Source organism: Camponotus floridanus, unplaced genomic scaffold (assembly GCF_003227725.1).
Source record: "Camponotus floridanus strain SB8 unplaced genomic scaffold, Cflo_v7.5 scaffold8, whole genome shotgun sequence".
In the NCBI taxonomy this organism is placed as follows: Eukaryota; Metazoa; Arthropoda; class Insecta; order Hymenoptera; family Formicidae; genus Camponotus; species Camponotus floridanus.
In genome coordinates, this window is record NW_020229849.1 from 798,747 (window position 1) to 823,802 (window position 25,056).

A 25,056-nucleotide genomic window follows, 5' to 3' on the forward strand; every position below is an offset into this window, starting at 1 on the left:
TCGCTTTATATAAAAAAAATAACAATCAAAAAGTGACATAATATTTAGCATTTATTGTCAGACAGCCTATAACAGCTGAAGACAGGTAGCCGGTGGAGCAAGCAAGTAACTATATATCTATTGATCGTTCATTCATGTGCCGCCCTTTCGTCCTCTTAGCCCCTCGTTGCCCCATCCAGCGACTCATCTCCCTCCCTTCCATCCATCCACCGCCATTTCCACCACCCCTGTCACGAACAACGTCCACCATCGCGATTCCATCGACGTCGTCGTTGTTGTTACCGCTGACGACGCCGTCGTCGTCGTCGTCAGTACCGGATTTAGAGACGATTGAGATGAACATCAGCCCTTCGGACTGCTAAACAAGAGCAGCATGTATGCTACGCTCTGGCTTAAATAACGCATCACTTTTATACCATCATTAACTCTCCTGACTATCATGTTATTCTACTCTTACATTTTTACAGAATTTTTAATTATACAGAGAAAGAAGCTTTTATATTAAAAACGATATTTTTTACTCTGTTAATGTAAAAAAAATACTTGAAAAAGATATTTAAAAAATTTTCAGTGGATCGTTATTTCTTTTCGAGAAAGTATTGATAACATGTTAAGTTTTTGGAAAGATCTAAAATTAATCTTGAACATTTCCCAATCAAGAATTTTCTGAGAGAAGCCATTCTTATTAAATTAATGTTTAAATAATTAAAAAAAAATATGAGTTTTGCTCGAGTTAGAAAGAGGGTTGGATGGATGGAATTAAAAATCGTTATTTCATTATTTCTTTTCGAGAATAAAATTTTGATAAAATGTTAAGTTTTTGGAAAGATCTAAAATTAATCTTGAACATCTCCCAATCAAGAATTTTCTGAGAGAAGTCATTCTTATTAAATTAATGTTTAAATAATTTAAAAAAAAAATATGAGTTTTGTTCGAGTTAGAAAGAGGATTGGATGGATGGAATTAAAAATCATTATTTCGTTATTTCTTTTCGAGAATAAAATTTTGATAAAATGTTAAGTTTTTGGAAAGATCTAAAATTAATCTTGAACATCTCCCAATCAAGAATTTTCTGAGAGAAGCCATTCTTATTAAATTAATGTTTAAATAATTAAAAAAAAAATATGAGTTGCTCGAGTTAGAAAGAGGGTTGGATGAATGGAATTAAAAATCGTTATTTCGTTATTTCTTTTCGAGAATAAAATTTTGATAAAATGTTAAATTTTTGGAAAGATCTAAAATTAATCTTGAACATCTCCCAATCAAGAATTTTCTGAGAGAAGTCATTCTTATTAAATTAATGTTTAAATAATTAAAAAAAAATATGAGTTTTGCTTGAGTTAGAAAGAGGGTTGGATGGATAGAATTAAAAATTCAGGGTGCTGCTGTACTTGCAACCGGCTCTGGTCGTCGTCCTAGTCTACAGAGGGAGGTCGGGCCTGCCAACTGAAAATTCATCCCTCGTAAGCTCCTCACACGTGGCGCTTATCTACCTACCCTCACGTTTGCCAACTCCGTAAAACTGACAGAGAGCCTGAATGACCGTGATTTACACCGATAAATGCGTCTCGAAAGATGCGTAATCTATATTTTAGACGATAGTTTATTAGATGCAAATGAAATTATTTAATTTCAACATGAAAAAGAAATATTTTTATATCGCTCATCAATTTCATCAAATTTGATCTTTAATAAATTGAGATAAATTATAATTATAATTATTATTATTATAATTATTAATACACTGCAAATTATAATTATTAAAATTATAATTATTAATACACTGCAAACTTGAAATTTATTAATAGTTATTTGATATAAACAAAAATTTTCAGCGGATCGTTATTTCTTTTTAAGAATAAAATATTAATAAAATGTTAAGTTTTTGGAAAGATCTAAAATTAATCTTGAACATCTCCCAATCGAGAAGCCATTCTTATTGAATTAATTATCAATTATTATCAATAGATATCGTCCCTACTATTAAAATTTCGGACAAAATTTTGTCGAATATTAACTTTAGCAAGGACACTCTACTTTTGAAGCTTATGCATTTTGTGTCGAAATATATCGTCTTTAAAGATTTAAACAAAAATATAAGAAGAATGATGAAAAAAAATGACGACAGAGTTCGGCATCGCGTTTTTGCACATTCACGTTTTCCTTATCGGTGAAAATTATGGCGTGGAAATTATCGAATTGCACGGCAGCACGCGAAAAGCGGGTCGGTCGGTGCGCCAGAAATTGATTTGTCGCGTCCGCGAGCGTCGCGACGTGGCGCGTCGCCTTCTAATCTCGTCGCTAGCGTTGGCTTTCCTCGCGGACGCGGGTTTCTGAATCCGCGCGAGCCGGGGGACCGATCGATTCGATCGAGAAAACCGGATGGTACACGAGGGAATGCTATTACGCGAGAGAAGAAACGACCGGCCGGCCCGATCCGGGCCATCGTTCAATTGAAAGTTACGTAAGGCCGGCGTTTACATGACAATAGGGTCGGCCGATGTCTAATAAATTAGCTGGCCTTCCGAGTAAAATTGAGAAAAAATTAAAATTTTACGTAATTAATTGTTAATAAAGCTAATCAAATATACGACATGCTAGATTGATGAGAAAGCGTGTAAAAATAAAATGATACGCATGATGAAACGGTGAGTCGAGTTTTCATAAATATGATACGTGTGAACAAAATTAAAGTAATCTAGTTGAAAGCATATTAACGAAGCTATCTAATATAGGGTGTCACTTTATTGGCGTCCACTATTTATATAGCGATATTCCTCGTGGAAAACTGAGTCGAAAAGTCCTGAACCATTTTTCTCTATAATGCTTAATAAAGCGATAATTATTGAGTAAGGTTGCGCCAATAAGCACCGACCTTTAGCCTTCTCGATGAAATTTTCTTTAAGGAAACGCTTTTAACGGAAGAAATATGATTTTTAATATAAAATAAAGTTTTTCGCATTATAGAAGAAAAAAATGGTTTAAAAAAAAATGGTTTTAAAAAAATGGTTTCAAATTTTCTTCATTATAGACAAAAATGGTTCAGGACTTTTCTCAGTTTTCCACGAGGAATATTGCTGTATAAATAGTGGGCGCCAATTAAGTGATACCCTGTATACAATATTGTATAAAAAAGAAAACAACACGTAACATTGCGGAATTTATAAGAAATTTGTTTGTAGAGTAAGAGTAGAGTTGAGAATCGAGGTAAAATGTCACTTGGAGTCATCCGCCGAATCCCAAACTCATTTGACTTTTTAAAATTGATATACGAAGGCGAAGCAGAAAGTAAGGCTACAAAGTTTTCCATGCTTTCAAGAATAAAACAAGGATGACAGATCAGATAAGAGAGTTATGGTTTAATTTACGTGTTTACATAAGCGGCAACTCTGATGTAAAATTAATCTACTTATTTTCATTAAGCTAAAAACCTTTAATACTATTATGATGGTATGTGCCATCATCGCAGCTACACGGATTAAAGTTGTAAGGTTTCGGTTCTTTGTAAACGTGCGCAAAAAATTCGAAAATTTTTCTCAATTTTACTACACGTGTAACTTAATTATTATATAAAATAACATCAACATTTATCGAGAAGAACAATTGATAATAATAATTGTGCTATTAATTTTAAAAAATTGAAATAAGATGAGAAACTATAAAATTATGTGAATGGCAAAGACTCGAAATGGAGATAGGCGAATTATTCGGGAGCAACATCTGGGAGTAGCATGATAGCAGATTAAATGCGTCGTTAGGACATACACGTAAATATCTCCGTCAGAGAGCAAAAACTGGACTATTTCGTGAAATACATGCGAACGATCTATAGCATGTCGTGGCCTACTGTTTTAATGAAAGCAATAAATACGCGTAAAACAAATTTCCACGATAATAACTCGAGGATCAGTTTCTATAGTTATTTTTTTATAACAGATATTAACTTCCTGTTACACTAATTAAAGATTTGAAATTCGAAATTTATCATAAAACAATATATCATAGGCGTGCAAAATTTTTGTTTGTTAAAAAGAATCGAGAAAATCTTTCTCAAGAAATCAAATAAAATTATTGAGAATAATCTTGAAAAAAATCTAGTTTCTAATTAGATATATATTTTATATTATAAAATATTATTAAATAATTATTGTTAATTTGATTACTATTAAGCTTGTTTTTTTTAAATATTAAACTTCATTCTTGTAACATGTTTTTTAGAAAAAAGAATTAAATTAACGGAAAATAAATAATGTTTTGATGATCAGTGATTTATCAGCATTTTTTCGACGCGTGACTGACCATTTTGACTGTATCTACTGCCACTTAATTTAACTTTAATATAATGTTTGATCAATGAAATATAATTTAGAAAAATATTTATAGAAAAATATAATTTAATTACTTTTTCTTATTAATATATAGATGTTTTTCAACTTTCTAACAATAATTTGCATTATTATTGCCTTAAAACCTCAAAATATATAACTCGATTTACGTATCTCTCTCCGTTCAAAATTACTCATCGTATAAAACGAGTTGGCTTATGAGAATCTTACTAAGAATTATTTTCTGCTCTCTCTATTCTATCTCCTTCTATCTATTTTTATCTTTAGCAAATTTTTTGCTTAACAAATTTCCCTCATAAAAATCCAAGAAAGAATCGTTCTTATGATTATAATCATGCATTAAGTATTCTTCAGTGGATCTAAAAACAACATTCATAAATATTTCCCGGAATGTTTGAGAACTTTTTCAAAAAATTGAATAATAATGAATAATATCATAACAATATTAATGAATAATATCATAACAATGACATAAAATATGATGTCACACAAAAATATATCGGAATATATATTTAATCTATAAATTGATTATTCTATTTTTTATGCAATTCCTCTATCTGGGATTATATAAATTCAGATATTGTTATGTTTTTTAGTATGTAATAAAAAGAATGTATTTTCTAATTACGAATATTAAAAAATATGATTACTAAAATTTAATTTGTTTACAGACATATTAGATAAAAAGAATTAATAATTTTATATTGTGTGATTTTAAAAAAATTGAATAAACTTTAAAATTTATGCATAAAAATAAATTTTGATTGAAAATATAGAAATAAGATTTTCCTTTTTAATTGGTTTAGATTTCAGACAGTCGCGGAAAACGAAGAAAACAGAGGGGAAATCCACGAAGATGAAACACACCAAAGAGAAGTGTCGCACCAAAAGGATCCTTTCATATCTTTTTTAAATCCCCCTGAGAAGCGTTCTATAATGTTTAACTGCTCCATTTAACTGTTTTATTGGCAAAATGACAAGAGATTCCAATAGTTGGCACGTTAAAAACGTGTGATAAACAAAATAAAAAATGCATTCCGTTTCTAAAGATAAAGAGAAAAAAAAATCATTCATCTTATTTTATACAATCATTTTTCCATTTTTCTCAATTGATTAATATAACGTATTGATTAAAATAACGTTATTAAAATCGTGAAGTAAAATAGGGAATATAAAACGAGAAGAAAAATTTATTTTGTGGACAAATTTCTTAAAAATGCAAAATGTGTACCATGATAATGAAAATAGACAGTAACGAATAACTAAAAAACAAATGAGAGAAATAACATTGAATATATAGAAGAAAGATAAAGAAAAAGAGAACCGATATATTAAATCACTTAAATAAACATCTAAATAAATTTTCACTAAATATAGCTTACAACTTTTTGCACTCTTTCAACGTGATCGACTAAAACTCAAATTTCGACGATAATTGAATATATGTCAGTTGTAAGTTTTCAAAGTTTCACATTTGCGTAATTGAATAACGTGTACTAGTAGAACGGCTCTTAAGAATAGCATATTTCTGCATTAAATCGTAAAGATGTGAGCAAGAAATATTAGAATAAATTATTCTATTATGTAGATACGGAACTTGGAAAAGTTATATTAGCACAAACACGCGTTTAATTGTCAATTACCAAAGTTTAGATCATAGTATGACAGTTTATGTGAATAAGGGATTATTAACGCCATAGAAGCAACGCTATTTAAGAATAATTTCTACTTAATATAATATCTAAAAAATTTATTTAATTTAAGAAACCTAAAAAAAAAAAATTATTTCAACAATTTAAATAATTTAGTCAAGTAACTATTATCTTTTCAAAAGTGATCATAATGTCATTTTCGGAAAATTTAAAAAGAAGACTTTTTATATAGAAATAATATTTTACAATAGTGTATTGTCATAGCACATGCATCGAAATATTTTTGTAGATTTTATAAATTATTTTTATAAACGAGGAAATTTTATATTATTATTGATTGAAAAAATGTTTATCATACATGTATATTTATTTAATTAACTTATTTAATATTTAATATTTATTTAATTAATTAATTTAATTAATGTATATTTATTTAATAAACTTTCAATTTTATTGTATTTATTCAAGTTTATTATATTTATCCTTGAGAAAATAATTTTATTCCGTTTCAATTAATTTGTTTAGCTGTAAAAAATACGGAAAATTATTCACATTATCGCAACATGACGATTTCACGTTGGATCAGATTCATGTTGATTATCATCTGGACCAAATAACTCAATACCAGGATGAGAGCACTGTGAGCACTGTGTCGCCCTCATAGTGCGTGTATCCAATCGTTAAGAAAGCCAATCGCGCCAAAGAGCACGCGTAGGTTAATGGATGATAAAGCCGGTTTCACGCGATATTATCGTCGTTCTATGGACTTAGGTTACGTTACAAGCGTATTGTTTCGAATGAAAGTCATTACGTACAACTATAATCGCTTTACTAATGTATATAATAAGTTCCATACACGACAGCTACAATAAATATTGAATCTCCCGATGGATATTGGAAAGGAAAGTGCGACGTAAAATTGAGATCTTATTATAATTATAATTCCATCATTGACGAGGAGGGAATCCAACACGCGACTGTGACGTGTAATCAAATCGTAAAACCTCATACATCGTTGCTGATCGAAAATCGTTGCCGCGATAATTGACACGAGATATTTCGAGATATTTCCGACAAATTACGACTAAATTTCGCGAAAAACATCTCACGGAACCGATGTAAAAACAGAATTCGCATGTCCGTCTGAATGCTGTGTGTTGTGTGAAACCAGCTTAAAGGTCAGCCTTTAACCCAAACGTGGCCACTGTGATGGCCGAGAGATCCCAGCCAACGAGGTGACGTGCCGGACGAGCTCGTTGACGGACGGATTCGTTAAATCGGACCTCGCGAATCGGGGCGAGTTCGTCAAACGGGACGTCGCCGGGTGAAATGCGAAAATTTCAAGCGAAACAACGAGCGAAAAAAAATGTGCGAGAAAGAGAAAGGGACAGAGATCCGCTCCATTTCGCTCGACTCACCTCTAGAGGGAGGCAGGGGCTGGATGCGGCCATGTTCCTACATGCGTTCGAGCCTCTGCCCCGCTGGCGATCCCCTCTTCTTCGTCCTGTCGCACCACTTTACAGGAATGAGGAAAAAAAAAAGAGGAATAGACGCAAAGACGAATCGGCGAACTGGACACTGCACACTCACGACGGCACCCCGGCGATCGACGTACACTAATAAACCAACCCCCCTTCTTCGAGACACCGGCGAGGGGCGCGGGTAAGCGAGGGAGAGAGGTGGAAAACGGGGGAGGGGAAAATAACACCAACGCGGCACCTTTCGCACCCCTATTCCTTCTTTCCTCTCTCTACGCTTCTTCCCTTTCGAACTACTTCCTCGTTTCACGACAAACAACTAACGATCTTCCCCGAGAGAGGAAACAACGGGAACCGAGGAAGAATGAGAAAGAGAGAGAGAGAGAGAGAGGGGACAGACAGAATGAGCGAGAGAAAGAAAGAGAGAGAGAGAGAGAAGAGTGAAGAGAGGAGGGGATCCTCTCTCCCAAGCCTTGAACTCTCTCGGATTTTTCGGAGCGGGCAACCACAACCACCGGCAGCCACTATCTTCCTTTTCTTCTTCCTCGTCTTCCACTTCCTCGTCCGCCGTCTCTCTTCTTCCTCACCCTTTTCCGCGCCGTCGACGTCGTCTTTCCTCCCTTTCGAGCCTCCCTCCCCTCTTCCTCCCTCCCTGCGACGCACCAGAGCACACTCTCGGCGGCTCCTCTCGCGACGGCGAGGAACGGCTAGCTGCTCTGCCTCCTGTGCCTCGTCCTCTTTCCCGTCTTCCTCCTTCTCTTCCTCCTTCTCCTTCTCTCCTCTTCCGCCTCCTCCCCGTCCACGTCCTCCTCGGCGGCGGGCGCTCGTCTTCTTCCTTCTCCTCTTCGTCGTCGTCGTCGTCAACCGCCACTGTACCACCGTCGCATAACAAACACCCCGTCGACCGTCACGGTCTCGACGGCACCAACGCGAGGACGGGAGACAGAGACAGAAAGATAGGAAGAGATAGGTAGAAAGAGAGATAGATGGAAGGAGAGAGAGAGGGAAAGAAGGGTAGAAAGAAAGAGGGACCGAATCGAACGGCGAGATTCGCGAGATTGATTGAGGAGAGAGAGAGAGAGAGAGAGGGAGAGAGAGAGCTAACGAGCCCGACGCTTTCTCCTTCTTACGAGAGCTCGACGTTCAAAAGTGCGTTTTCTCTCTTCCTTCTTCTTTTCCGAGAGAGAGAGAGAGAGAATCACCCCTCTGCGAGTCAGCTTTGCACGATCCGAGGAGAACGAGAGAGAATCGCACACGAGCACTGCCGCACCAACTGGCTCCTCTTGCTTTCCTTCGGCGCACCTCGCTTCCACCCCTTCGCTTTCTCTCGCTTCTCGGCGTCTTCGCCACGTTTTCGTTTCTCGCCACGCGATTGTCTTCTACCTCAACTTCAACGGCACCTTCCCTAGAACTACAACAACCCCTGTCCGCTTCACTCGGCCGGAAGTTCACACACTACCTACGTTCCCCGAGCGTCGGAGCTCGTGGCCACAGCGGGACGGTCGCTCGACTACGCTCCCTCGCTCTTCCACCACCACCCGTTCTCTCGCATACTCGCTCTCTCGGCCCTCACCGTCATCCCCCCGCACCCTCCGAGCCACCCCGGCGTTTCCACTACCGCTCGAGTCGCTCGCCGTCCGCCCACCCTTCGCCCATCCTCGCTCATCTTCGTCGCGCCGACGGTGCCTCTCCCCCTCGCTGATGGCTTCGACCGTCCGAGTGTCGTTATCTCTCTCGCGAGGGTTTAGCAATCGTCGGACCGTCTCCCTTCGTCCTGACCAGGCTGTCTCTCGCTCGTTCCAACGAGGCCGGCCTCGTCGCGCGGAGCGAGCTTCGTTCGCTTCTTTCTAGGAATCGCCGTCCCTCTCCCTCTTTCGGTCTTCATCCCTCGGTGTAACGCTGTCCTTGTCCCTTCCGTCCGTGCGACGCTGATTTCTTCCTCGTCTGACCTTCTCGCCGAGTGTCTCTTTCTACTAGTCGAGCTTGCGCTCGCTTACACCTCGTGTGTCCCTCTCCGTTGCGCTTACGTATTAACCCCCATTCGGAGGGCACCAGGACCGAACTTTCTTAAAGCGACACCCTGGGTTGCGTCTAAAGGATGTCTCGAGTGTTTCTATTTTTTTTTTTACATCGTGCGTATAATCGTTGGATTTGATTTTTCCCCCTCTTCAATTATTGTCTTACATCGTTGCATTCAAGTTAGTTTATCGTTTATTAGGGATAATTATGATGCTAAGTGATGTGGTATTATGATAATTGTATTTATATATCTGTTAAGGATGTTGTTTTGCACCTATTTTCGAAATATTGAGAATTTGAATGAAAATTGTACAGAATGTCCTTATGTTTAGAATCTTCGGTACCATTTTTTAATCGATTCACTAAAGCGTTCACGAGTTATAAGGATTTTTGCACCGAATTACATAGTTATGGAATGATTTCCATAAATTTCTTTCAAAGTTTTTTTTAAAATCTTCCATTCCTTAAGATTCAATTATAAATTATGAAAAAACCATACACGTGGAAAAATATTTTTTGTAGAAAAATTTTTACGCTAGTTACAATTCCTGAAATTTTGGTTATCTGCAATTTCTTATAATGAAAAAAGATTAATTCCTTGAGTAGATTATTACAATTTCTTTTTTAAGGATGTTTTGTACCTATTTTCGAAATATTGAGAATATAATGAAAATTGTACAGAATGTCCTTACATATGTTTAGAATCTTCAATAGAATTTTTAAATCGATTCACTAAAGCGTTCACAAGTTATAAGGATTTTAATTTGCACCGAATTAACATGTGTTCTTATGGGAAACGTATAACCACGTCGATTTAAATGACAAAAACACATGGAAATGATATTCAGAATTTGTTGAAAATTTGCAAAAGTTTAGATACAAACGAAATATTTGGTCAAATAATATTATACAAGTACTAACTGGTTAAAAAGATATTAAATATAATTTAATGAAGTTAGCCATGTATCTGTCACAAGGGGAAATTCACTGCCAAAAAAGTTAATCATTTTTATTAACAAAATTCGGAATATTTCAGTAGAAACGCAATAAGTATTAAAAAATACATTTCTGCACTGTAGCTAAGATCAAATTGTAATATTCTACACAATTTCTTACTCAAAATACACAAAAGTGAATATATTCGTCAATATTGATTTTCAATTACTTTTTGCTGGGATTATACATACAAAACATCCTTAAATAATAATTAATGCATGGATATTATCATGTCTTAATTAACAATTAATGATACGTAAAGATAAATAGAGAGAGAGAGAGAGAGAGAGAGAGAGAGAGAGACTATTTTATTTATTATACATTTTAAATATTATTTAAGCACAATTATTATGTACAAATATCTGAGTTACTAAAACTTCCAGAAATATTCAGTAATTAATTTTTGGAAACACAATATTGGAAAATATTACTGAATTCATCGCGAACTAAATATCGCGATTAACTACCTCGAATTGTGCCAAGTTGATAGATAGGGAGATAAGTTTTTCTGTATATTTTTTCTTGATCGCAAGAACACAAACGAATGAAACTATGCGACATTATATTGGAAATGATATATCCTCTAATATACACAACGAAACAATTATATGAACGCAAAATCAAAGCAATAAATATTTGAAAAGTTTGAATAATATTTTAAATTGTATATAAAACATTGTATAAGAAAATATTTTTTTTTATTAAATTAAAATAAATTTTAAAATAATTTAAATTACTAATTCATAATTTAATTCATAATTTATATATATTATATATAATAATTTATACATATTATCTTAATTCATAATTGTATATTTAAAAAAAATTATATTATTTTAAATATTTAAATCATTGCAATGTCGATATAAAATTTATCTTTTATTGTAATTTGTAACACATATATGTAACAAATAACAATATTGGAAATCTCTTAAGACTTCATAATATGTTATTTATATATTTATAATACATAAAATTTACTATAATAGCTGCAAACAAATCTATCAGTATCAATGTCACAAATTTTTTGCCTCTTTAATTAAAAACTGTAACAAGTTTAAAAAAAGAGATATCAAGTTTATACTTATTATTATTTTCAAATGTCATAGAAAGTTTGTACAAATTTCTAATAATATAAATGCTACAAATCCTATAGCGAAAGATATCGCCTAAGTCATTGAATTTAGAAATAGAAGACACATTATGATAGACAGTGAAATTTATAATAGATTTATAATAAAAAAAATTTCTATAAATTGTAATAAATTTTCTATGTTATTATGATAACGATAAGCAAACATTATATCATTTGATAGAATTTTCTTCTGCTTAATCGTACGTTCTAATAATATAAATGCTACAAATTCTATAGCAAAAGATATCGCATAAGTCATTGAATTTAGAAATAGAAGACAGACAGTGAAATTTATAATAGATTTATAATAAAAAAATTTGCTATAAATTGTAATAAATTTTCTATGTTATTGTAATTGTAATAAATTTTCTATGTTATGATAACGATAAGTAAACATTATATCATTTAATAGAGTTTTCTTCCGCTTAATTGAACGTTCTAATAATATAAATGCTACAAATCTTAGAGCGAAAGATATCGCCTAAATCATTGAATTTAAAAATAGAAGACACATTACGACAGACAGTGAAATTTATAAAAGATTTATAATAAAAAAATTTTCTATAAATTGTAATAAATTTTCTATATTATTATGATAACGATAAGCAAACATTATATCATTTGATGGAATTTTCTTCCGCTTAATCGAACAAATCACCATCTTTTACTTTTTCGAGCGATATAAATACATTCGTTCTCTCTGATCGTTTTAATCTCTTATCTGTATGTCCAGCGAGTTTAACTTTTAGCGGGCTTTTTCAAAGCTCGGCCTGCAGTCTTGTTCTCTCGCGAGGAACCACTAGGTGTCAGCGTTCGCGAGCCCAACGCATCAAACGATATATACGTGTAAATCGCGAGCATGCGTGAGCTTTCGCTCTCGTTTGTGTGCGTCGAACCGATGCAGCCGGGGGTTGCCGGTGCATGCGCCTTCTTGCCTTCCAAGAGCAGGGGTGAGCTTATTCACGCTGCATTCGCGTACGCGGTGAGCTTCGGGCCCCGATCTTCCCACTCGGGAAATTCGTTAAAATTGCATGATCGTATCATCGATTGTTGGAATGATCGAGGACGCCAGAATTCGATGGGGTAAAAAAGGGGAAGCCGGAAGAAAGGTCGGTTTAACGTTCTCGATTCGCGAGGACTGTTAATTGGCCTTGTTTCGAATGAAACGAGGTAACGGCCTGGGTCGCGATGATACTAAAGGGTCGCGATAAATTCTGACACTTCCTTATCTGATGACCGTTTTCTTGACACTCTGTAGAAAGACGACCGGAAGTCCACGCGCGGCAGTAGGACAACATCGTACACTCCACTTGTATGGAACTTAATTAATTGGACGTCCGAGCTTCATGAGAAGATGAATGATTCCGTATCAAATATCTCTTACACAATTATTTGGAAAAAAGTTATTTATTTTTTAGTGTAAAAGAGAATTAGTTGTATTATTAATATCTACCAAGCGCAATTAAAAATAAAAAAACATAATTATTAAAAGAACATTTATTGAAAATTGCACAATTGTTGGTGAACAATTTATTATTTTTTTAGTGTAAAAGAGAATTAATTGTATTATTAATATTTACTAAGCATAATTAAAAATATAAAAACATGATTATGAAAAGAATATTTATTTAGCATTAATTATATTCAAAATTTCTTAATCAAATATGAATATTAATTACTTCATAGAATATATATGTGAGTATTGTCTGAGAAAAGAAAGCCTTTAAAATGTATTTATATTAATAAATAAATTTATTTATAAATAAATTTTATTTATTAATATAAATCAATTTTATTTATAAATAAATTTTATTTTCAAGTACATTTTCTTGAAAGAAGAAAGTTTAGAGCTACATCGCATGGACCGACAAGAACACGGGATCTGATTTGGTTGGCAAATAAACTTTAGTTACGAATATGCTTTGCCATTTCCATCAAAAGTTGCGAGCAATTCTAGACCATGTATGTACACATATGGTCAAGAGTAATTCATATAGAATTGCTCTAATCAATTGCCCCGATCAACTTGCTCCTTTCAGTCGCGGATTCTTTGACAAGTTTTAAATTGATTTTATTTTCACGAGAATTCGATGAAAATCATTTGTCATTGACGTATAATTGGATCTTAAATAAATTAATTTTAATATCAATCATCTCATAAGAAGCAAACAAGAAATCTTCATCTAACGCTGAAAATTAAACGGACTTATTTAACGCTAAATAACAATAAATAATAATAAATAAATAATAAATAATAAATAAATAAATTACAAATCTCAATTTCTCTCTTATGCAAAATAACGGCATCGTAACATCGTTAACTCATTATTACATTATATAATCGCATGAAATAAGGCATTTCATTGAACACTCCCTGAAATAAGGATGTAATAAAACGTTGATTGATTTCGTCTTTTGTGTTCGTAGAATCCGAAACGGATCGGTCACTGTTTTCGAGGGCAGAGCTCTCTTTCTCTCTCTCTCTCTCCCTTTCTCTTCTTCTCTCCTTCTCTGTCCTCAAATAACGAGTACAAAGATACACACATAAAGAGAGAGAGAGACAGACAGAGAGAGAGAGAGAGAGAGAGAGAGAGAGAGAGAGAGAGAGAGAGAGAGAATCCGCGTCGTCGCGATGGAACGTATAAAGGAATCAGCTTTAAATCTGGGGTGCCCGCGGACAAAAGTGAGGGGGTAAACAGGGATAGGAGGGGGAGGGATCGTCAGGGGGTAGCGACGACAACGACGACGGTGGCAACGGCGGCGACGGCAGAGGGTGCAGGGGTAGCGTTCTGGGTTTCTGGGGTTCTCCCCCCGTCCCCTCATCCCCCTCCTCGCTTGCCAACCCCCACCCCCTCCCGCTTCGTGCTCTTCCACTTCCTCTCCGATCCCCACGAAGTTCGGAAAGGCTGCTGTGCGCGCGGCGTACGAATGTGGAACAGTAGGTCAGCGCACTCCGTGACCCCCGCCCGCCGCGGCCTACCCCTCCTCCCGGTGCATGCACCCTGATGCGATACGTACGACCGACCGACCGACCGACCGACCGACCGACCAACCGACCCCCTGCCAACCCCCGTCCCTTCGTCCGATCGCTCTCTCGGCACCCTATTTCTTCCACCCGCGCCCTCGTCGCTTCCCTTCCTTTTCTCTATCAGCAACCGGTCCCATCCCGTCTCATCCCGCGACCGGTTGTGTTATCATGCGGATGAGTTTGCACGATTCACATTTCGACGGTTGAATAGCTGAAAGTGAAAGAAAGGCATAGCTCGTAAATCACGTTCCCAAGGAAACGATCATTTCCGTTAAACGACTGAGCAAGTCGAGTCACTTCTGTTGTCGATGTTATCGTAACGTTTAATTTCGCTTCTGTTCATGAAATGCAAAGTAACATTTTTGTAACATTTATATACACGTTATGTAGCTGTTACGTAACAGTTATATTGTTGAGCGATTAGTTGTAATTTTCCACTCAGCAATATAACATGTAACAGAGCGGGAAATTATGACTAACAGTTATATAACTAATTTGGCTTTTGTTCGTAAAATGCAAAGTAACATTTATATGACTGTTAGTTGTAATTTCCCACTCTGCAATATAACTGTTACATGTTATGTAACTGTTACGTAACAGTTATATTGTTGAGCGGGAAATTATAACAAACAGTTATATAACTAATTTGGCTTCTGTTCGTAAAATGCAAAGCAACATTTATATAACTGTTAGTTGTAATTTCCCACTCAGCAATATAACTGTTACACGTTATATAACTGTTACGTAACAGTTATATTGTTGACCGGGAAATTATAACAAACAGTTATATAACTGATTTGGCTTCTGTTCGTAAAATGCAAAGCAACATTTATATAACTGTTGGTTGTAATTTCCCACTCAGCAATATAACTGTTACACGTTATATAACTGTTACGTGACAGTTATATTGTTAAGCGGGAAATTATAACAAACAGTTATATAACTAATTTGGTTTCTGTTTGTAAAATGCAAAGTAACATTTATATAATTGTTGGTTGTAATTTTCCACTCAGCAATATAACTGTTACATGTTATGTAACTGTTACGTAACAGTTATATTGTTGAGCGAGAAATTATAACAAACAGTTATGTATCTGTTATTTAGTGTTTGCTGGGTTACCACAGACTGCTCTTGTGGCTAGAAAAAAGAAAAAAATTTGTCATCTTCTTCCATTAATCCTTCTCTGTGAAATTAATCCACTTTCTTATCTGAAAAATCTCTTGAAATTAATTTGTATTATTTTTATTTTTGCACGTCTCTTCATTGCTCGGCCATGTCAAAGGCGTTAAATCAGTCCGAATATATCGACGATTTCCTTCTCTCACGAGGCTCGTTCTTTCCGTCCGCGAAACCGGAAACCTGTCGCGTTGATACCGGAGTTACGAGCCATTCGTTGACGTGAGGATTCGGCATCCTCGCCACGTACTTTAAGGTTCATTCGCGGAAAATCGATTTGCCGGGTCGCATTCCTCCGAGGAAAATATTACCTTGTGCCGTCTCCTCTTCCCTCTGATGCGCACGCTCGTCAGATTTTACGTTCCAGTAAACGCGAGATTATTGTCTGCCCTGCACACATACACGCGTGCTATTATTTATTGTTGACAACGGATCGTCGAGTGGGGCAATAATTTTCAGATACTATAGACGCGGCAATATTACATCGATAGAAAAATAAGAAATAAGAAAAGTTTCGAAAGCTTCGAGTACCAAAAAAAGGGATCAATATCTCTCGTCAGTTTGCAATTGATTTTTTATTGGTTCTATATTTTTGTAAATTTTCGATTAATCTTTTTATCGTACATCAATTAATAACGATTAATGAAATTATTCTAATTCACTTTGAAGCAGAGAAATATTATAATATTATTTTTTCTCTCTTTCTCTCTCTCTCTCTCTCTCTCTCTCTCTCTCTCTCTCATTATGAGTAGCTTTTAGAACTTATTGAACAACAAATCAAATTAGCTTTTATACCGAATAATTGCCGTGATTTTCGCCAACCTAGTATGCAAACTTTCTCTCGACTTCCCTCGACTTATCATCGTGGAACGGGTCCACGTCAATGTGCCTCCGCATATTAAAATTGACGATGTTTGACGCGCCATTCATTGATTTTCCATGCCAATCGTTTGAGCGAGTTAATTTATAATATAACTGAAAAGTTATATAGCAATAGATTTTTAAACATGCCAATATAATTTAATCTTGCGAAATAAATACAGCAGCTGCAAATAATATGAGAGCTATTTCAAATGAAGAAATATATGTATATTAAAAAATACATACAGTGTCTCGTTTTAAATAATACGCTCAAATATCTCCGAAACGGTGCATTAAATAAAAAAATGTTTCAGACAAAACTTGTATGGCTTGAAGAGGGCCATTACACTGTGGCAATAATTTGACTTTGGAGAGTCATTTGAAGGTCAGGTGAAGGTCACCGTCAATTTCTTAAACGGAACCTCCTATTTTTTATTGCATATTCTTGTAGCTTATCTCGAGAGCTTTTCAAAACACTATAATAAAGTACACTATAATAAAGTAACACTATAATAAAGTTTTTTTATTGAGTACTTTTCGAGTTATAAGACTTGAATTAATTTCTTAATTTTATATAAACCATAAAATATCTAATAAAATATTCATTTTTCGATTATCTTACCTTAATACTTTTATGTACAAAATAATGAGAGGACTCAATTGATCTAAAGAGAAACATAGTTGTTTTTAAGAAAAAATATGTAATTTGCAATTAACAATTACATATTTTTTCTACTTTCAAAACGACTCTCCAAAGTCAAATCATTGCCACCATCTGATGACTCCCTTCAAGCCATACAACTTTTGTTTGAAACATTTTTTTACTTAACGTACCGTTTCGGAAATATTTGAGCGTATTATTTAAAATGAGATACCCTGTATGTATATATTTTAACGAGGATGATAATTTATAAAAATTAAATATATATTTTAATAATAATATATTTTAACGATGATGATAATTTATAAAAATCAAAGTGCTCAAATATACACAACAGAAGTGTCGATTATTTTTATTGTTGTAATAATAAAAATTGTTTTTTAAAAAAATATATTTGCGCCACACGTTGTTGCAGTATAATATTTCAATGTATATTTTATGATCCTTCCTCGTTTCTCCTTTTCGTGTATCTTTTTTTTAATTTTATCTCCCTCTTATATCCTTTTAAACATTCTTCTTTTCACCCTCTTTTCTACAAAATTTCTCTCTCCAATTTTCTCTTCCGCTCCATTATCATCTAATCTTTACTACCTTTCCAATTTCACCATTTAAACACAATTCCATGCCATGACCTCCGCTTTAATTCTACGCAATCTACACATCCGCTCTTCTCGCTCTTCGCGCGATACCAATTTTCTTTCTTCTCCTTGGCATATTTAAACCTTTTTCGTTTCTCCTCCTCTTTTAAATATTTCGGTATCCTGCTATTTTCAGCTATTTATATATTTCATATACTATATCTCGTCTTCCATATCCTTCCCATTCTACTCTGTTGTTGCACTTCTCGATGTCTGCATTCTAGTCCATTTCTCATGTCTGTCTCGTCCCGGTTGTTTTAAAATTTTGATTAAATAACAGTCAAACTGTGTATCTTTATATCTCCTACTTTCTCAATTTCTTATTCCACATATCCGCGTCAATTCTAGTTTATTCGTATCGTTTCGTAAACTAAAAGTCACAATAATATTTTATATTATTTCGCACATTAGTAGAAATAAAACCGACAACGTTAAAATAGCGTAATATTTAATATCTGATGATACTGTGCTTGATATACATATTATTATATGTTACATATCAATCTTCTTTTTATTTAAATTTTTTTAGTAGCAAAAAACATAATTTTTCGGATCAATCAGTGGTTTTACATTTTTTTTTTCTATTCAAAATCCATTAAATAAAATATCCATAAAAGAAATCTGACGCATTTCTATCGGAATTTTCGCTATATCCGTAGTTATCAAAGGGAATCTGCAGGAAACCGATCCGGCGTCGCGAGACACGATGTCAACGACGATCGATGTTATCACACCAATTGATATTTCTGGAAAAAAAAATAGGGGAAAACTAGGAATCGCATATTCGCGCTCTCTTATCGATCTGTTTTTCCATCGTATCATGAGAATGGCTCTCTTTATTAATATCCGCGCACTATTTTTAATTGAATATCATTAATCGCTATTGCTATCACTTTACCGAGCACGTGAATGCATAGGAAAAAATTGTCGAGATACAAACAAAATACTAATAAAATTATTTCATTATTTTCGATTTTCGAAAAGTTCATTAGAACAAATGTATAAAAAATTCTAGTAATTAGTGACTTTTTATTAACAAATATTTGTAAAACACAAGATGCTGTTGTAAACATGTAACTTTATTGTAACATGATTAGAATTGTTATGATGCAATTAATCAGATTTACAAATATTCTTTAAAACTCTGAATCAAAAATATACATATTTTCCTTTTCTACTAAGACTTAAAAAAAAATTGTAGTTTTGTTACTGGTAAAATTTAATCTATACAATTTTTATGTCGTAATAATTGTCAGTAATATTATCTCAATATCATCGCTTCTTAAAATTCTTTCTTTCTTTCTCACTTGTAAAAGCAATTAATAATTAAATTAAATAATTAATAAATTAAATAATAATTAATAATTAAATTGAATAATTAATAAATTGAATTAATAATTAAATTAAATAATTAATAAATTAAATATAATTAAACTTATGATACAAAATCTTAGACATAACTCCTTCCCACGAGCTATAAAAGGTAACATAACAAAGTAATAAAATTCTACATCGTGTTTTTTCGCAGACTTTGCTGCATTTTGAATGAGAAATTGAGAAATTTCAAAGCGGCCCCTTTTCAAATGTAGCATGCTTTTACCTTCGAGAGTCGAGTGTAAAACGCCGTTCTGCGTGAAACAATTTCCGCCATTCCTTTCGCAATGACTTCCAACCGGACGGGAGCGAAAAAGACAAAAACGACAATCGGGAAGGACAAGGGGTGGAAAATCGGGAATCGAAAAGTTACAATCACAACAATAAGGGCCGCCGCGAATGTCCCGGCATTCGACCTGCAGGTGCAGAAAACTTGACCGAGTTTTCGAGCCGCACGCGGCGCAGGGCGACCTAGATTTCGCCCTCCGTTTTTCTCCCTCCCGTCTTTTCCATCCTCCCGTCATTCGCATCCCCAGCGTGAAAGCCCCCTATATATGTGTATGTGCGCGCATTCTTTCTCCTTCTTCCTCTTACAACCCTCCCATAACCTACAAACCCCCATGTCGTTTGCGTGAGAGATGAACTGTCTTCGGTGACATTTCGGATCACGCGAAGATATTATTGCGTTTCGCTGATCCCGTCGAAATCAAATAAAATATCAAGATCCTAAGAAACATTTGACTTTTCATTACATGTCCCACAAAAAAAGATTATATTTGCTGATTATTTTTTTTGCATTTTTAGAAGAATTTCTCTAAATTAAATAATTAAAGTCTTATATAAATTATACAGGGTGTCCCAAAAGTCTCGGACTGATCGAATATTTCATAAACTATGCACTTTAGAAAGAAATGTTTCAAACAAAAGTTGTATGGTTTGAAGGGGGCCATCAGATAGTGGCAATGATTTGACCTTGGAGAGTCATTTGAAGGTGACGTAAAGGTGACGTAAAGGTCATCTTCAATTTATTAAATGGAACTCCCTATTTTTAATTACATATTCTTGTAACTTACCTCGAGAGCTTTTCAAAACACTATAATAAAGTATTTCTTCATTGAGTACTTTTCGAGTTATGAGGCTTGAAATCATTTCTTAATTTTGCATAAACCATAAAATATCTAGTAAAATATTCATTTTTCGATTATCTTACCTTAATAATTTTATAATGAGAGGAATCAATTGGTGTAAAGAAAACACATAGTTGTTTAAAAAAAAAATATGTAATTGTTAATTGCAAATTACATATTTTTTTCTTAAAAACAACTATGTTTTTTCTTTACACCAATTAATTCCTCTCATTATTTTGTACATAAAAGTATTAAGATAAGATAATCGAAAAATGAATATTTTACAAGATATTTTACGATTTATGTAAAATTAAGAAATGATTTCATGCCTCATAATTCGGAAAGTACTTAATGAAAACTAACTTAATTATAGTGTTTTGGAAAGCTCTCGACGTGAGCTACCAGAATATTTAATGAAAAATAGGAAGTTCCATTTAAGAAATTGACGGTGATCTTCACGTGACTTTCAAATGACTCTCCCATATCAAATCATTGCCACTATCTGATGGTCCCCTTCAAGCCATACAACTTTTGTCTGAAACATTTCTTTCTAAAGTGCATAGTTTATGAAATATTCGACCGGTCCGGGACTTTTGGGACACCCTGTATATAATGTGTTAATTGTAGCGAATAATAATATTCATTTATTGTATTCATTTATTGTATATAATTAACAATTATTACGTTTCCTCTCATCGATGCCAAATATTAAAGGCCGAAAGATTATCGCATGCTAATTTTAGGAATCATGAATATGACCGTTAATTACTTACTTAATTATTAGAATTGTTAAAAATTAATTATACTTGTTAATTATATAAGCAACAAAAGATCGAATTAACAATTGGGATTATTCGCAAGCTAATTCGCGAGTTAATACGTATTAACAGGCTAACTCTTGTTATGCTTACGCTATTGGTGTCAGTGAAGCCTTTAACTCATCCTCAACTCAGCGGTATAAAATGCACTTGGTCTCTCTTTTACGAGCAGCTGTCACCCGTCCAGCTTCTATCAACCTCGTCGCGCGTCAAGAGTGACTACTACCAGTACGAATATTGTTGAACGAGAGAGTATCGGTAACGAAGTTCCGCGTACGATCTGAATATTAATCCTCTTTTTATAGAATTGCAGCACTCTTTTCATTTATTGTCAAAAACAATATTTAATGGTCATGCAACTGCGCAATACTTGTGAGAATAATTGTATAAGATTGACAAGAAATAAGCTAGCATAGACTAACGTTAAATATATTTATGTGAATTCCCAGCAAACACAATAACATGTTATATAGTTATACAGTGCCTATCAAAAGTTCCGGGACAGTCGAATATTTCATAAACTACGCACTTTAGAAAGAAATGTTTCAGACAAAAGTTGTATGGCTTGAAGGGGGCCATAAGATAGTGTCTTTGGTTTGACCTTATACATTCGCTTAAAGGTCACGTGAAGATTACCTTCAATTTTTAAAATGAAATCCCCTATTTTTTATTATTTATTCTTGTAGCTTATTTCAAGAGTTTTCCAAAACACTATAATAAAGTATTTCTTTATTGAGAACTTTTCAAGTTATGAGGCTTGAAATAATTTCTTAATTTTACATAAACCATAAAATATCTAGTAAAATATTCATTTTTCGATTATCTTACCTTACCAATACTTGTATACAAAATAATAAGAGTAATTAATTGGTAAAGAAAAAACAGTTGTTTTTAAAAACAAATATGTAATTTGCAATTAACAATTACATTTTTTTTTAAACAACTATGCGTTTTCTCTACACCAATTGATTCCTCTCATTATTTTGTACGTAAAAGTATTAAAAAAAGTATTGAAGTAATCGAAAAATGAATATTTCACAAGATATTTTGCGGTTTATGTAAAATTAAGAAATGATTTTAAGCCTTATAACTCGAAAACTAACTTAATTATAGTGTTTTGGAAAGCTCTCGATGTGAGCTGCCACAATATTTAATAAAAAATAGGTGGTTCCATTTAAAAAATTGAAGGTAATCTTCTATTTGACCTTCAAGCGACTTTTCAAGGTCAAATCAATGACATCATCTTATGGCCCCCTTTAAGCCATACAATTTTTGTCTGAAACATTTCTTTCTAAAGTGTATAGTTTATGAAATATTCGACCGTCCCGGAACTTTTAGTAGGCACTGTATAACAATATAACTGTTACATATAATATAACATGTTATGTAACAGTTATATAACAGTTACATAACATGTAACGGTTATATTGCTGAGTGGGAAATTACAACTAACAGTTATATAAATGTTACTTGGTGCTTGCTAAGTGCGTTTTCGAAAAAATGACGTTTATATAGATATTAAAAATTGTTGGAGGAAAATTTATTCAATTAATTTAATTGATATTATTTTCATTATCGATGTTTCAAAATAATCTCTTCCAAATTAACTGCAAATATTATAAATATCTATGAAAATATCTAAAGACATATCTGATTTATAACTAGCTATGAATTTCTCACAAGTACATTATTATCCAGATATATTGTAAAGAAAAATTTAGCACTCTTATAAAAATATTTGTAATCTTTTCAAAAGATCTTATCTTTATTATCTATAATTGATTCGAAGGGCGAATTTTTCTCAAATATCGCAACAGACAGAGATATTTGATTATTGATATATGATTGTTGCTGATATATTCTCAATATCATGTTATCAGAGGCATAAATTGAGCGACACAAATTGATTAATTCGTCACCGAGCATGACGCCCAATGTTTACAGGAATATCGATTACTAATGGCTGTTTGTGGGGATTTCAAGCTTTCGCGTGGTAAATCCCCCATAATACACCTCCATAAGGTCACTTCAAATGATGCGGATCCTTTCCCCTGTGCATTCTGGCGGAACCGGAAATGGCACTTGTCTCCCAAAGGTACCAAATCCAATTATTTCGGTAGAGACGATTCTGACGCGAGTACACGAGTACTTAAAATCTATAAAGCGCCCGACATTGCGTACAACAAATATTACGCCCATCGTGGTTGCTTTCTAACTTTTTTGAAAATTTTATGCTTTTGTATCCGATACTCTTCGCGTATAAATTATACACTGAGGAAAAAATTATCTTGAAATAAAAAAATTTTAGTTAACTCAAGAAAGCTATTTATTCAGTGGGTACTAATCACGTATTTACTTTTATTTAAAAACGTCTGTTTGCTTAAGTTAAGTATTTATTTACATATGTTTAAAAAAATATATATGCTGAAAAAAATATAATTTTTAATTAAATATTTTTATTTTAATTTTACAAAATATTTATTAAAATGCATTTTTTATTCCTAAAAATTTTAAATTTTTTAATTTAAAAAAATAATATATTTAATTTAATAAATTATAGTATATATTTTACGAAAATAGTATTTAAATATAAAAAATATATAAATAAAAATAATGTACTTAATATAACATGCATATTTAATTAAAATTAAATGCTTTTGCTTAAATGAAATAAACAATTCCTTTCATATAAAGTAAAAGTTTCAAGAAAACAAATCTAAATCTAAATCTAAAAGATGATAGATAAACATCCCACTTAATAAAAAAAAAATTAAGCACTACAATAGTAACAGAAAGATTTGCGAATAAAAAATTTTTTGATATACTGCAGCAGAATAAAATCTCTATCGAAGAGAAGAGCGAATATGTTGCTGCTAAAATTAGATTGACCTATCTTCTGAGGAAACATTATTTAAAGTAGAAAATTAAATCACCGTAATTAAATATAATGCAAGATAGCTTTGATATAAAAGGATGTAAATTCCTTGATTGATACATGATCAAAGCATTTGCGCCTCTTGTTCAACTTTTTAACATTACTGTCTTTGCAATTAAAATCTAGAATAAAAGCATGAAAATTATGTTAAATTATTAAAGTTTTAAAATTATGTGAAATATTTGCAAAAAAAAAAGTGAGATTTGTTGTATGATTGAAAAAATATTGGACTAAATCAATAGAGAACTGAAAAATGATTAGTGACATTTCTCTCTTATTAGTGACAATCTCGCATTATTATTTCAAGATATCCGTAAATATAAAATAAAGTACGGCAAATCTGGCACACCCTGCATATAATATGATTATCAGCATCGGTATCGCGTGACGTCGCTCTCGACCAGGAATTATTACCCCAATTATCTTAATTACCGCGATTCCTGCACTTTTTCGTGTACGAAGGTAAAATCAGATCAGTAAACTGGAAATTGAGGACGAAATGCGAGCAAAAAAAAAGGGATAGAAGAAACGATCTTTGTTTTTGTTACCTGTCAGCTGGAATAATGCTTAATTTACTTTAAGATTTTGTGAAGAGTAAAATAGATATCGAAGGTACGAATATCAGTATGAAATAATATCTCAGAGATAAAATGGTCTTTTTTTTATAATATATCAAAATCGAATTCGTTGCAGACATGTATGTTGCGAACATTTGATACATTGAAAAAGGGAAAGCTATAAAGATTGCTTTATATTATAATGTAAACCACAAAATATGAAACAAAGCATTCTTATCAATTTGCGACAATAT

General features: G+C 33.4%; 1 protein-coding gene across 15 annotated transcripts in view; it reads right to left on the bottom strand.

Moving 5' to 3' along the window:
* LOC105258693 (voltage-dependent calcium channel type A subunit alpha-1) overlaps positions 1–25,056 on the bottom strand; it is a 200,741-nt gene that overhangs the window by 94,904 nt on the left and 80,781 nt on the right. The window contains exons 1-2 of one of the 15 annotated variants that reach the window (XM_011270126.3): positions 8,607–9,060; positions 7,417–7,513 (exon numbers count right to left, since the gene is read on the bottom strand). The exons of the other annotated variants lie outside the window; for them this stretch is intronic. The gene's annotated coding sequence lies outside the window, so the exon portion shown is untranslated. Of the gene's footprint in view, positions 1–7,416; positions 7,514–8,606; positions 9,061–25,056 lie in introns of those variants that run through there. 15 annotated transcript variants of the gene reach the window in all.